Here is a 12,732-nt window from a genome sequence, read left to right as displayed (position 1 = left end):
CAGATGTTATCCGGATGTTCCTGGTGCATGTTGCCTCTCTCCTCCTTTATAGTCCTCTTCCACCAATCCCAACTCTGCTACCCACACACCGAGTACGCTGCTCTCCTCCAATCAGAAGCAGGATCAGCTCCTGCAGGTTATTGGTTGAACTGGAGGCAGCTGCGTAGAAGTTGTTTACTCCCTTCTCAGCGCCATATTGTGGGAGAGCAGATGCATAGAATAAGTCTTAATTCCAGTAACTTAGTCTAGTCCGAGTTGCTCCCCACACATGAGTATAGTATACAATGGAATATGATACCTCACTCTTCCAGATTTTAATCTCTAACCTGGTCTTCATTAGTATCTTCAGAAGTTTTTTTTTTTTTAATTATTATTCTTACAGGCAGATGCTTTCTCAGTTGTACAGTATGTGATTGGACTTACTAACTCCGTAATTTTGTCCTTATGTGAAGTTACATGGCATCCTGTGCCTATGGATCTCACATCCTCAAAGCTCTCAGTAGATTCTCACCATACTTCTCCAGGATGGAAAAGCAAATCATGCCCAGAATAAATACTGTTTGTTAAAAGGAATTTCTCCCACTACTAAAGAAACAAAGGAAAGGTCCTATGAACTACCTAATGTGTCCACTCCAATTAGATTTATAGAGATTGGAAATATGATCACCAGCTGCATTTAGGTATTCAAAGTACCCCACAGTGAGCTGGGTCTAGACTAGGACTCCATTTATTGCCTGCCTTCCATATAACCCTAACTTAAGCATGCCTCTGATTTTCTACAATAACTTAGACCACTTATTAAGTCACTCTTGAAAGTTTGGGTAGTTAGTCCCTATCAAAACTGCACATAAAAGAAGGTGTGATACTTCCTGAGTGTCCATATGTTGTTTTGCAAGACAGAAGCATCTATACTATCTCTTAGCAAAGGAGATTAACACTAGTGTATAGTACGGAAGGAGGATCAACTTCTGCTCACCTAGGGATGTTTATACACGTGGATGTGCATCTATCCACGTGTATAAACATCCAGTCTCAGGATTCCCGTTTCCCATTCACAGCTCTGGCTTTCATGTGTTAGACTTGTCAGCACTGAGAATCGAACCTTAAGTCCTGCATATGATCTTAAACTTTTGCTCAAATTTGGCTGAGGGAGGTCAGAATCTCCTTCAACATAGGTAAGAAGGCCATTTGGCTTTACAGTTAGCCTTAAATTAGTAACTTTTCTCCTCAGCATATTATTGTCTTTCTATCATGCATTGGTACCTCTCAGTAATACATTTCTGTTTCTAAATCTTCATAATAATCACATCTTCTGATGTTCAAAATCAGCTAAAATACTGAAACTACCAATGCATTTCCTTTGAGTAATATCTCATCTCAGCGTAGCAGTGGTAAAATGTTGACAATTTAGATAAACCACATGCCAGAAGCTATCAGTATTCCATCAAGGGCCACTACTGGGGTTCCTAATGTCATTCTAATGGCTGGTGTTTTAGAGTTCAATTCCTTGGGTAATCTGTACCATATTCCTTAGGTTATACTCACAGGAAACACCCTCTGAGGTAGAACTTCTCATGCAGGAAAAGTTTTGGTGAAGGTCCTCAAAATCAACACAGTAAGAGAGAGAAGAAAGGACTACCGAACAGAAGAAGATAACTTTAGTCCATTTGCCATAAAAGTCTCAGATAACCCTATGAGAAACCATGGAACTAGGGGTTCTAAATAGTAAATAAAAGACATCCCAAACTAAAGAACATATATGTATTTTTTGTTTGTGTTTCCCCTCCTCCTGCCCATTGCCAAGCCCCTGGCTATAACCCACTCTTGGACATATCATGCCATTGGATAGGACAGCCTCTTCACCCAAAGGAAATTCCTGAGGAAGGGCTCAGCTTCGAGTCTACATCAGCTAACACCCCTGGCAGCTTACACAGTGTGTGCTGTCTTGAAGCGAGGAGGGGAATGTGGGTGTGGGACCATAAAATTCAATAACCTAAAGCACTTTATTAGCTAAATATATCCGAAACAAGATAACCTAAAGGTATATTAAGTAAAACTTTAGTATAAATTGGGTAAGTATTCTTACCTTCAGAAATGTTTTTTTTTTTTTGTGAGATTGATGGAAGAATTATGGAAATAATTCTTTGGTCCAACAAAATGCCTTTGGTCCAACAAAGGCATTTAAGTAAATATATACCCATACATAGAATGAAATAAATATGACATAGAAGACAAGTACTCTGGGCCATGCCAGAAGTAGCACAGGACTGAGCAGGTCTTCATGGTGGTGGCTGCAGCTTAGGTGGTAAGTGTCGCTCCCCTTCTTCATGGAGGAACAACACTAAACCCTGCCTAGGCTTCATATCCGAGTCACGGCACCATTATGTCGCTCCCCGTCTTCGTGGAGGAACGACACAGGACCCTGCGCTGTTCTTTCGTCTGCTCGGCCCTCCCCGGGTTTGCTGCTGGTTCTTCCCGGGTTGGCTACCGTCCCTTCCACCTCCGTGGAAGGGCGGTTCCCCCGGCCACATTCCCCACTTCCGCGGGGGAGCGGCACACCGCCGGCCGGCTCTCTCGGGGGCTGCACAGGTGTTCCCCTTAGATGTTCCTGGTGCATGTTGTCTCTCTCCTCCTTTATAGTCCTCCTCCGCCAATCCCAACTCGGCTGCCCACACGCCGAGTACGCTGCTCTCCTCCAATCAGGAGCAGGATCAGCTCCTGGAGGTCATCACTCAAGTTGGCAAGAGGCAGCTGCGTAGAAGCTGTTTTCTCCTCGCCCAGCGCCATATTGTGGGAGAGCAGATGCACAGAATAAGTCTTAATTCCAGTAACTCAGTCCAGTCCGGGTTGCTCCCCACAGTAAGGAGGTGACTGAACTGAGCTGTGAGCCTGGCCAATGTGTGCTGTGCCCTGGCAAACACATGTGCACAGGCTTCACAAACCTGGGGCTCTGCAGGTGCTAAGTCTGCTCTGGCCAGGATGATGGTAAAGTATTTCCTGGGCCAGAGCATGCTCTTACATTCTTGGGACCAAATATCCCTGGGACTGAATCTCTATAACAAACATATCGTGATAGAAGAAACTGCAAAGCAGGTGACCCCCAATCAGAAGCTCCTGTCTCATCAACACCTTACCAAGACCAACAGGATGCCCCACTAGGCAGGGCAATGGTTCCTTGCCAATGTGTACATCCTGGAGGACTCCATGGTAGACCCAAAAAACTAGATCATGACTGCATTCACTTGAAATGTCAATCACCCCTGGCTGATGGTTGTGGAGGAATTTCTTGGGTAAACTCAGACAATAACAGCTGAACTGAGCCTAGGTCTCATCCACTTTACTTAAGTTCTCCAGAGCTCTCCAAGAATTTAGTTCTTAGCCCATTCCAAAGCCTTGGTCACCTTTGAATTTGAGTACATCTTGGCCAAGTTGCAAGGTGAGGCCCCTTACAGAATACTTGTTGGAACAGACAAGGAAGTCTCAAGGACAAAGGAGAAGGCTCTGGCACCTACAGAGAGGGCCAAGACCCTTGCTAACAAAGCAGGAACAGCAACACCAACAGCAACAACAGTTCATGTAGCCAGTTTGGTCCTGGTATGGCTAGGCCCTCCCCATCATTGCTTCTGCAGCCCAGAGAGAGCAATCAGCCACCTCTTCCCACTGCCCATTGTGCTTTATTATTAAAAATAAGCTTCCAGGCTGGCTCTGAGGCTCAATAGGCTAATCCTCTGCCTGCCGCGCTGGCACACCGGGTTCTAGTCCTGGTCAGGGTGCCGGATTCTATCCCGGTTGCCCCTCTTCCAGGCCAGCTCTCTGCTGTGGCCAGGGAGTGCAGTGGAGGATGGCCCAAGTGCTTGGGCCCTGCACCCCACAGGAGACCAGGATAAGCACCTGGCTCCTGCCATCGGATCAGCGCGGTGTGCCGGCTGCAGCGGCCACTGGGGGATAAACCAACAGCAAAGGAAAACCTTTCTCTCTGTCTCTCTCTCTCTCACTGTCCACTCTGCCTGTCAAAAAATAAAAATAAAAAATAAAATAAAATAAGCTTCCAAAAAGGTGCCATCAAAGAAGGATGCAATTTTCTCTGAAGGGAGGAGAGAACTTCCACTTTGCATATGGCCCCATCTAAAAACCAACAGAGTTTGTGAACTCAAAAGGCTTCCATAGCTTTGGCAGCTCATGTCGAAGAGCCTCGGGTGATCACTGATGTCTTAAATAAGAGTGTCAGTTGTTAAATCAACAATAGGAGTCATTGTGCACTTGTTGCCCATGTTGGACCTCTATCCTTAATGAGTTGTACTGTGAGAATTAACAGTAAAACTTGTCTTCAAACTGTATTTTGTGTGTCTGTGTGGGTGCAAATAGTTGAAATCTCTACTTAATATAGAGTTGGTTTTCTCTATATAAAGTCAATTAAAAAGGAATCTTAATGGAAAATGGAATGGGAGAAGGAGTGGGAGTTGGGATGGGAGTTGGGGTGGGAGGGCAAGATTGGGAAGAAGAAACACTATATCCCTAAAAGCTGTACATATGAAAATTTGGATTCATTAAATGAAAACCTTAAAAAAATAAGCTTCCAGCCCTCTCTAATGTTTGGGTGGTAGACTGGAGCATACATATACACTAGGCATGTTATCTACATCAGTCTGGAGCCTGCTTATTGCAGCTGACATAAGAGGTACACACAGTGTGCAGGTAAAGGGGTAACAAACCACAGACTGAAAGCTCTCTGAGGGTCGAATTCAAGTTTGATTTTGAGGTGTCCTAGTTAATTGGAACAATATCTAGTGCATAACTGACACTTAATAAATATTTGCTAAATTTAGTCATTGGGTACCCTCCCAAAGAAGAAAGAAAGAATTATTCCCAATGTATTCAATAATATGGACACATATTTAGGAATCTGCATGTGAGTGCAAGATCATATATTGAAAATTCCTGAGGGACTTGTGATCCTCTTCTATTGATCATTTTTCAAAATAGTATTAAAATAATAGTGTCCACTCCTATTTAGGGCAAAATATGTTATAACACGCCTCAGTCTTTTCTATTCAAATTCTCTAGGCCATTGTAAACCACATAACTGTAACAAGAAAGAAGTTATAGCAAATGAAAAGAAGCAGTCAATAAGACAAAGTGGCCTGCAACATGACTATTTGATGATAAGCTCCACAATAAGAAAAGCTTAAAATATTGTATAGTTGGTATGATGAAATTTTAGATAAGTGAAGGTGGTTACCCAGTGAGTATGCCATTTCTGTATAGACCTGAAGGAAGTGTGAAAGGAGTTGATGCAGATAGCCAAAGGAAGAGTATTTCTGAACGAAAACATAGCAACTTGAAAAGACCTCTGAGGGGTGCCTCTTTGTTCAAAAAATAAGAAAGTGTTGCAATGTGGACAAGAAGGAGACAAGGTGCAAGAGGTTCTAGGGACCATATCCTTTAAATCTTCAGTGTTTTTATCTGTTACAAAGACTTTGGCATCATGTTTAGTGAGAAAGGAAGCCATATGATCTGACTTTGTTTTCAAAGGACCACCCTTACTGCTGTGCTAAGAACAGACTTAGGAAGGCAAGGACAAACATTGGGAAAGGAGTTCAAAGGCTAGTCCAGAAACCGAGGGAAGACAATGTGGGGAGAATATGACAGTAGCTGTGGAATTTCCAAAAAGTCATCGGATTCTGAATGTCTGAGTATTCTGTGGTTGGAGCTGCCAGGCTGTTCTGCAATGTTTCAGTTGAAGGGTGGTAGGAATGACTTTTTAGTTTTCTGTGTTGAGTAACTCAAAGTATGATGAGCCTGTTTCCTGAGTTTGGGAAGGGTGTGGAAGGGTAAAGTGTCTTGTGGAGAGAATATAAGGAGCTCAGTCGCAACCTAAGTCTGAGATTGCTCTTAGACAGCCAAGTGGACTTGACACATTAGCAGCTGCATCCATTGCATCCATGAGTCTGCAGTCCAAGGGTAAGGTCTAAGCTGAAAATGTACTTTTGGTGGCATTACTCTATTAAGAGTTCTGGGGGTGCAGATAAACAAGAAACAAAACTAACAAACAGCCTGAGAGATAGAAGAACTAGGAAAGTAATATTTTGGAAACCAGGGAAGAATATTTTTTTGGGAAAAGTTTTTTCACCATAACATACAGAATATCATTTAACCATAATTTTAGAAATAACCCCTGAAGAAGTGTTTGGCTACAAGTCAGTAATCCAGTAAGCCAATGAATATTTTCTCAATATACTAACCACAGGTACACAGAGATAAAGCAGTTTCTAGTTGCTAATTAGAGACAGGTGTAGGTATTCAGGCGTCTTGAAAATTCAGGTTCCTAGAAGAATGTGGGTATATCATTTTATCAATAATATTCATTTGGAAAGAGGTTGTGTTCCTCCTTCATTTTGTGTTTACAATTTTCTTACCGATATTGCTGTTAATACTGAAGCAATGGTGCCAGGATATATACAAGTCATGGAGTCTCCATCATACAAAAATTTTAGAAATACTTTAATTTTTAACATCTGATAGAATAAGTAATGATCTCTAAGTCTTAACCTTGTTCTAGGTAAGCAAATACTAATGTAAAGCTTATTTTGAATTAAGCAATTTCATGTCTATGAAACACCCTCTTAGAGATCTCAGTTATTCCATCTTTCGCTTTCATGTTGCTGAACTATAATGCTGTTAACATCTATTTCAAGTAATCTCCCTTCCCTGGTGATTGATGGTAGATACAACAATTATGATGCCAATGCTGGGGATAATTCTTCACAGATGTTGTAAAATTACAGGTTAAATGGGGAAAAGCGTTCCTTTCTTCCGGCCACCCACTCTTCATTCCCTTGAAATAGGTGCGTGGTGCTGTGTATCCTGTGCTGTAGGTATGCCAATTCCCCAGCCTGTCGCTCATCTGGTTTAAATGACTTCCATTTGCTATTTTAAAGCATGACAGAATGTTCATTTCAGACTGCTTTGCAGGTACTCTAAATGCAGTAATTCAGCCTTAAATTTTAACTGGCAATGGGAAGTCCATTGGGTCTGGCACAGCCATGCTAATTTTCCCCTTATTATAAATAACATTTGCCATTGCTAATAAAAAAATGAAATGATATGATGATTGTGATTTTCTTCAAAATAATATTACAGAAGGAAAGTGGCCTTGAACTAATAATCGGTAAAATTGGATGATAGATACATTGTGTCTACATCTTTCTCTGTTTAACTTTCCAATTTAAAAAAACATTAAAAATAAAAACAGAGTTTATGTTATTTTAACCCTTCATAAACCTATATGTTCTCACAGGGAGGAAATATAAAAATTCCACAGGTAATTCTGCTCTCAGTTATTTAAAATAGTGAAGTCATGTTTCCTCGGTCATTCAATTTGGACCAATAGATTATGGTACAGCATTTCTTTAGTTTTGCTTTGTTTTTCTAAGTGAGTTCATTGCAATTCTCGTCAGAGAAAGAGGAAAGGATTTGGGATGAGGGACAGAGGAAAGAAAAGGAAACTTGAATTGTCAAGTAAACAAGGAAGATTAGGATGAAGGGTTTGGGGATTTAAGTTTTAGCCTAACCCAGCAGCTGACAAGTTTTAAGCCAAGGAAATCTGATCTATGATTTAGCTGAAATTTCTCCACCTGGATAAACTGGGGATGATTATATGAATTATTCCCATAGATGTGTCAGGAAGCTCTACAAGTAAATGTGAATGCAGAATATAACATTAAAGATGCACCACATCTCTCAATGCAGAAGAATAGTGACAGGTGTTTTTTGTTGTATGACATAATTTATTTTAAATGCCATCTTCCTACTCCATATAGAAATAATGTAAGTGACAAGTTTCTTTCATTTTTTGGAACCACTGATAGTCACATGCTCATCTGATGTAACCAAATCCACCTTGGAAACATTTCATTAGACATTCAGCCAATAAGTTGATCTAATTTTTTTTTTTTTTGTTAATCTCCAGAGGTAGAGAGCATTTCTTTTCTTTAAATTCATTGCCAATATCTCCCGGTGTAATAACTGGGAAGTATTTCCAAGTGCCTAATTGAAATACTTACCACCACAATTTATTATAATTAACCTTGGAATTTTGAGGTATATTCATCAATCTTATTTAATCATTCTTATTATTTCTTAATGACCTGTATATAATTTTGCTTGTAATAAACTGAATGAGTTCAACTGCAAAGCTTTCCAGGCAAGAAACTGAAAGGGAAATAGAGGAAAATGGAAGTGGAAAAACAAAGAAATAAACTTATTCAGTGGTTTTACTATTGAGTATTGGATAACAAATAAACTACGTTTCATTACCCCCAAAAGAATGGAATTTGGAATCAGATATGTGTCAAAGCTGCTAAGTCACCACGGGAGAGTCTGCATCTTGCATCAGAATACCTAGGTTCCAGTCCCTGCTCAAATTCTGAGCCAAATTTCTGCTAATGGACAGCCAGGATGGGGTTAACAGGTGATGGCTCCAATACTTGGGTCCCTTTCACCAAGCCTAGCTCTTGAATTCAGCTTGTCCTAGTTCAAACAGTTATAGGTAACTGAGGAGTGAACCAGCATATGGAAGATAACTGTCTCTTTCTCTGTTTTTTGAATACAAATTAAGGTTAGAGTTTGTGAACTCAAGAGGCTTCCATAGCTTTGGCAGCTCATGATAAGAGCCTCGGGTGATCACTGACATCATAAATAAGAATGTCAATTGTTAACAACAGGAGTCACTGTGCACTTACTCCCCATGTAGGATCTTTGTCCTTAATGTGTTGTACTATGTGAATTAATGGTATAACTAGTACTCAAACAGTACTTTGTGTGTCTGTGTGGGTGCAAACTATTGAAATCTTTACTTAGTATACACTAAATCGATCTTCTGTATATAAAGATAATTAAAAATGAATCTTAAGGAAGAATGAGATGGAAGAGGAAGTAGGAGATGGGATGGTTTGTGGGTGGGAGGGTGGTTATGGGGGGAAATACTGCTATAATCCAAAAGTTGTACTTTTGAAATTTATATTTATTAAATAAAAATTTAAAAAGAAATAAATAGAAATATTAATTTTCTCAATGTGTATACTCAAGGCAATATAATCTTAAGGTATGGAAAAGGGAAGGCTCCAAGCAACCGTTAAACTGAATAATATTTCCACCCAATTTGAATTAGTGACTAGAATTATGAAGAAAGGAGGACATCTTTGTATCTCATTATGAGGTTCTGAAAGCTAAATGAAATCATGATGACCTGTTATAAACATGTTTCCAAATGTTCACCTTGCCCTATATCCATATCCTTTAAAATATGGCTTTCTTTTTCCCATCAAACAAGTAGTCTATTGTTTCCACCACTGGACATGGTTGGCTTTGGACTTGCTTTTTCTGATACTCACGGAGTGACCACTTCCATGTTTTCTTTGGGACCTCTATCCATGTTATGTGAGCAAGTGCTGACCAGTCTGCTAGACACATGAGACCTAAATAGAAGAACCACTGGTCTAACATAACCAAGGAGTCAGAAGACCAGAAAAACTGACCAGTTAAGCTCAGTCAAAACTACAGACCTGTGGGATCATAAGTTAAATAGAATTGTTTAATGCATTGTATTTAGGAATGGTTTATAACATAACAGATAACATATACAAAGATGCTAGGGAAACTGACAGGAAAAGCTTGTGTTCAATATGAAACTCCCTTTCTATAATGCAAATCAGGAACATACACAGTCACATACATTAGAAAACTATAGATAAGGCCAGCGCCATGGTTCACTTGGCTAATTCTCCTCCAGCGCAGCCGGCACACCAGGTTCTAGTCCCTGTTGGGGCACTGGATTCTGTCCTGGTTGCCCCTCTTCCAGTCCAGCTCTCTGCTGTGGCCTGGGAGGGCAGTGGTGGATGGCCCAAGTGCTTGGGCCCTGCATCCGCATGGGAGACCAGGAGGAAGCACCTCGCTCCTGGCTTCAGATGGGCGCAGCGCGCCTACCGCAGCAGTCATTTGTGGGTGAACCAATGGAAAAAGGAAGACCTTTCTCTCTCTCTCTCTCTCTCTCTCTCTCACTGTCTAACTCTGCCTGTCAAAAAAAAAAAAAAAAAAAAAAAAAAAAAAGGTGTGATTGTAATTCCATGACCTGAAATCAGCCCCAATTTTTAGCCACATTGCTTCATTCAGTGTTATTGTCATTAGAAAAATTTCTTCTAGTCTTTCTGAAAGACAATGGGCTGTTTGTTTGTTGTATTTGCCAGTTCCTTGTCAATAGAACTGAAGATTACGATTTCTAGCAGTCTAAGCATTAAATGACATTGGTACTTTTCTAGCACTGAGATAACCTAAATCATCTCAATATGTTTACCAAGTTTCTTAGGATAATGCAGTACTCCAATGAAGAAAATCAGTGCTAATGAATTATTCTTAGAGACAATTGTTTGCTTGGTTACCTATTTTGACCTTAAAAATAAATAGATACTATACTGTTTGTAGACATAGTAAACCAAAAGGCAGGAACTGTGTATTATGGTTTTCTTGAAGATTTATTTTATTCACTTAAATAGGAGAGAGAGAGAGAGAGAGAGAGAGAAAGAGAGAGAGACTTGCCATCCTCTGATTTACTCCCCACATGGTTGCAATAGCCAGGACTGGGACAGGCCAAAGCTTCTGGGTCTTCCACATAAATGCCAGGGGTCCAGGGGTCCAAGTGCTTGGACCATCTTCCACTGCTTTTCCAGGCCATGAGAATGGAGATGGATTGGAAATGGAGAAGCTGGGACTTGAATTAGTGCTGGCATTGCAGGCAGCAGCTTTACCTGCCATGCCACAAAACTGGCCCCTCTGTTTTTCACTCTGAAATCCTAGCAACCTATTAGAGTACCTGACACATACCAGGCATTGGATACATAAGTTGAAATTGGATGGAATTAAGGAAATTTAACTGTTCATGTACTGAAGTATTCAAATCTATCCATGTGCTAATTTTAAGGTATACAGATGCCAAGGTCATATTTAACAAATCAATAGGTATATAAATAGAGTGAGTGCCACACAGACAACAGCGGGGAGGCTTGGGAAGTCCAGGGCTCTGAGTCCACACATCGGCAGTGGAAGGGGAGCGGACCTGCGTGGAGAGCGTGGGAGCCCACAGTTCGGGACACCAGCGGCAGACTCAACACACCAGCGCTGGAACGCGAGGTGAGCCGAACCTCAATAGCCCGAGACACCGGCAGGCAAGCGGAGAGAGGAGACTAGAGGGAACGACCCCCGGGGGGGGGGGGAGGGAAGTTCACCAGGCTAGCTGGAAGAGAGAGAGAGAAAAAAAAAAAAAGGTGACTGGTACAGACACGGGTTTCTCTCTCTCGGCTCACCTCTCAAGGGCGAGCAAGACAAAGAGCAGGCGCCATCTTGGACATACGTCATAAGCAGAGCGACCTCAGGTCTGCACGGCCCTGAGCCTAGCAGAAAAACCTGACTCTGGGTGGGGCGAATTAACAGGAGATTAGGACCTAGTAAATTTGTGGTGCTACTGAACTGAGACTGTGAAAAAAGAGACGGTGGGGGAGAGAACTCACGGAATTCACGTGAGCACTCTCCAGAGACGCTACAATTCCGTAACTTTGGCAACCCAGTGGGAGACTGAAGGAGAATTTGAGCCCACTCTGAGGGCCGAACAGATTCCCTGTGTGGTCCTTGGGAAAGAGCTTCCAATCTCTGGCTCCTGTGGGTATATCATTTGCCTGCTAACTACCTCCAACTTCGTTCAGCGGTGCAGAATAACTTCCCTTTTGAATCAAAAAAAAAGAAAGAGAGAGAGAGAGAGAGAGAGGTTTACCACACATAACCTGGGAGTGTCACCTTTGGCACACCAAACAAAGCTCTCAGGCCACACCCATCTCAAGCCCTAAGGCTCCATCAAAAACAGATAGTCCACTTAATCTAGAGTCATAGTATAACAAGAAAAAGCACCACAGTGAAGAAACCAAATATCTCCAATATGCCAAATAACAAACGCAAAAACCAAGGTAATAAAAACAAGGAAGTCACCATGAAGCCCTCAAATGAAAAAGACACCCCAATTCAAGATTATGAAGATGATGACATAGAAGAAATGCAAGAAGCAGATCTCAAAAAATTGATAAGAACATTAAGAAGTTCTCAAAAACAAATTCTTGAACTACACAAATCCTTAATGGACAAGATAGAAAATCTCTCGTGTGAAAATGAAATATTAAGGAGGAATCAAAATGAAACGAAACAACTAGTACAACAGGAAACTGTGATAGTGACTGAAGTGAAGAATTCAATAGATCAAATGAAAAACACAATAGAGAGCCTTACAAACAGAATGGGTGAAGCAGAAGAGAGAATATCGGACTTAGAAGACAGAGAACAGGAAAGGACACAGTCAGACCAAAGAAAAGAAGAGGAAATTAGAAATCTAAAACATATTGTCGGGAATCTTCAGGATACTAGGAGTTCCTGAAGGCATGGAGAGGGAGAAAGGATTAGAAGGCCTTTTTAGTGAGATATTAGCAGAAAATTTCCCAGGTTTGGAGAAGGACAGAGAAATCCTAGTACAGGAAGCTCACAGAACCCCTAATAAACACGACCAAAAGAGATCCTCACCACGACATGTTGTAATTAAACTCTCCACAGTGAAACATAAAGAAAAGATCCTAAAATGTGCAAGAGAGAAACGTCAGATTACTCTCAGAGGATCTCCAATCAGACTCACAGCTGACT

The 12,732-nt window shown here is 41.2% G+C and overlaps 1 pseudogene; it reads left to right on the top strand.

Annotated features, from left to right (window-relative positions):
- The first annotated feature begins 2,982 nt into the window (after positions 1 to 2,982).
- On the top strand, positions 2,983 to 3,580 carry LOC127491613 (PRELI domain-containing protein 1, mitochondrial-like; annotated as a pseudogene).
- Positions 3,581 to 12,732: the final 9,152 nt, after the last annotated feature.

Source organism: Oryctolagus cuniculus, chromosome 3 (assembly GCF_051225735.1).
Source record: "Oryctolagus cuniculus isolate XC-2025 breed Fujian yellow rabbit chromosome 3, ASM5122573v1, whole genome shotgun sequence".
Classification (NCBI taxonomy): Eukaryota; Metazoa; Chordata; class Mammalia; order Lagomorpha; family Leporidae; genus Oryctolagus; species Oryctolagus cuniculus.
This window is presented reverse-complemented; position numbering and strand designations above follow the sequence as displayed.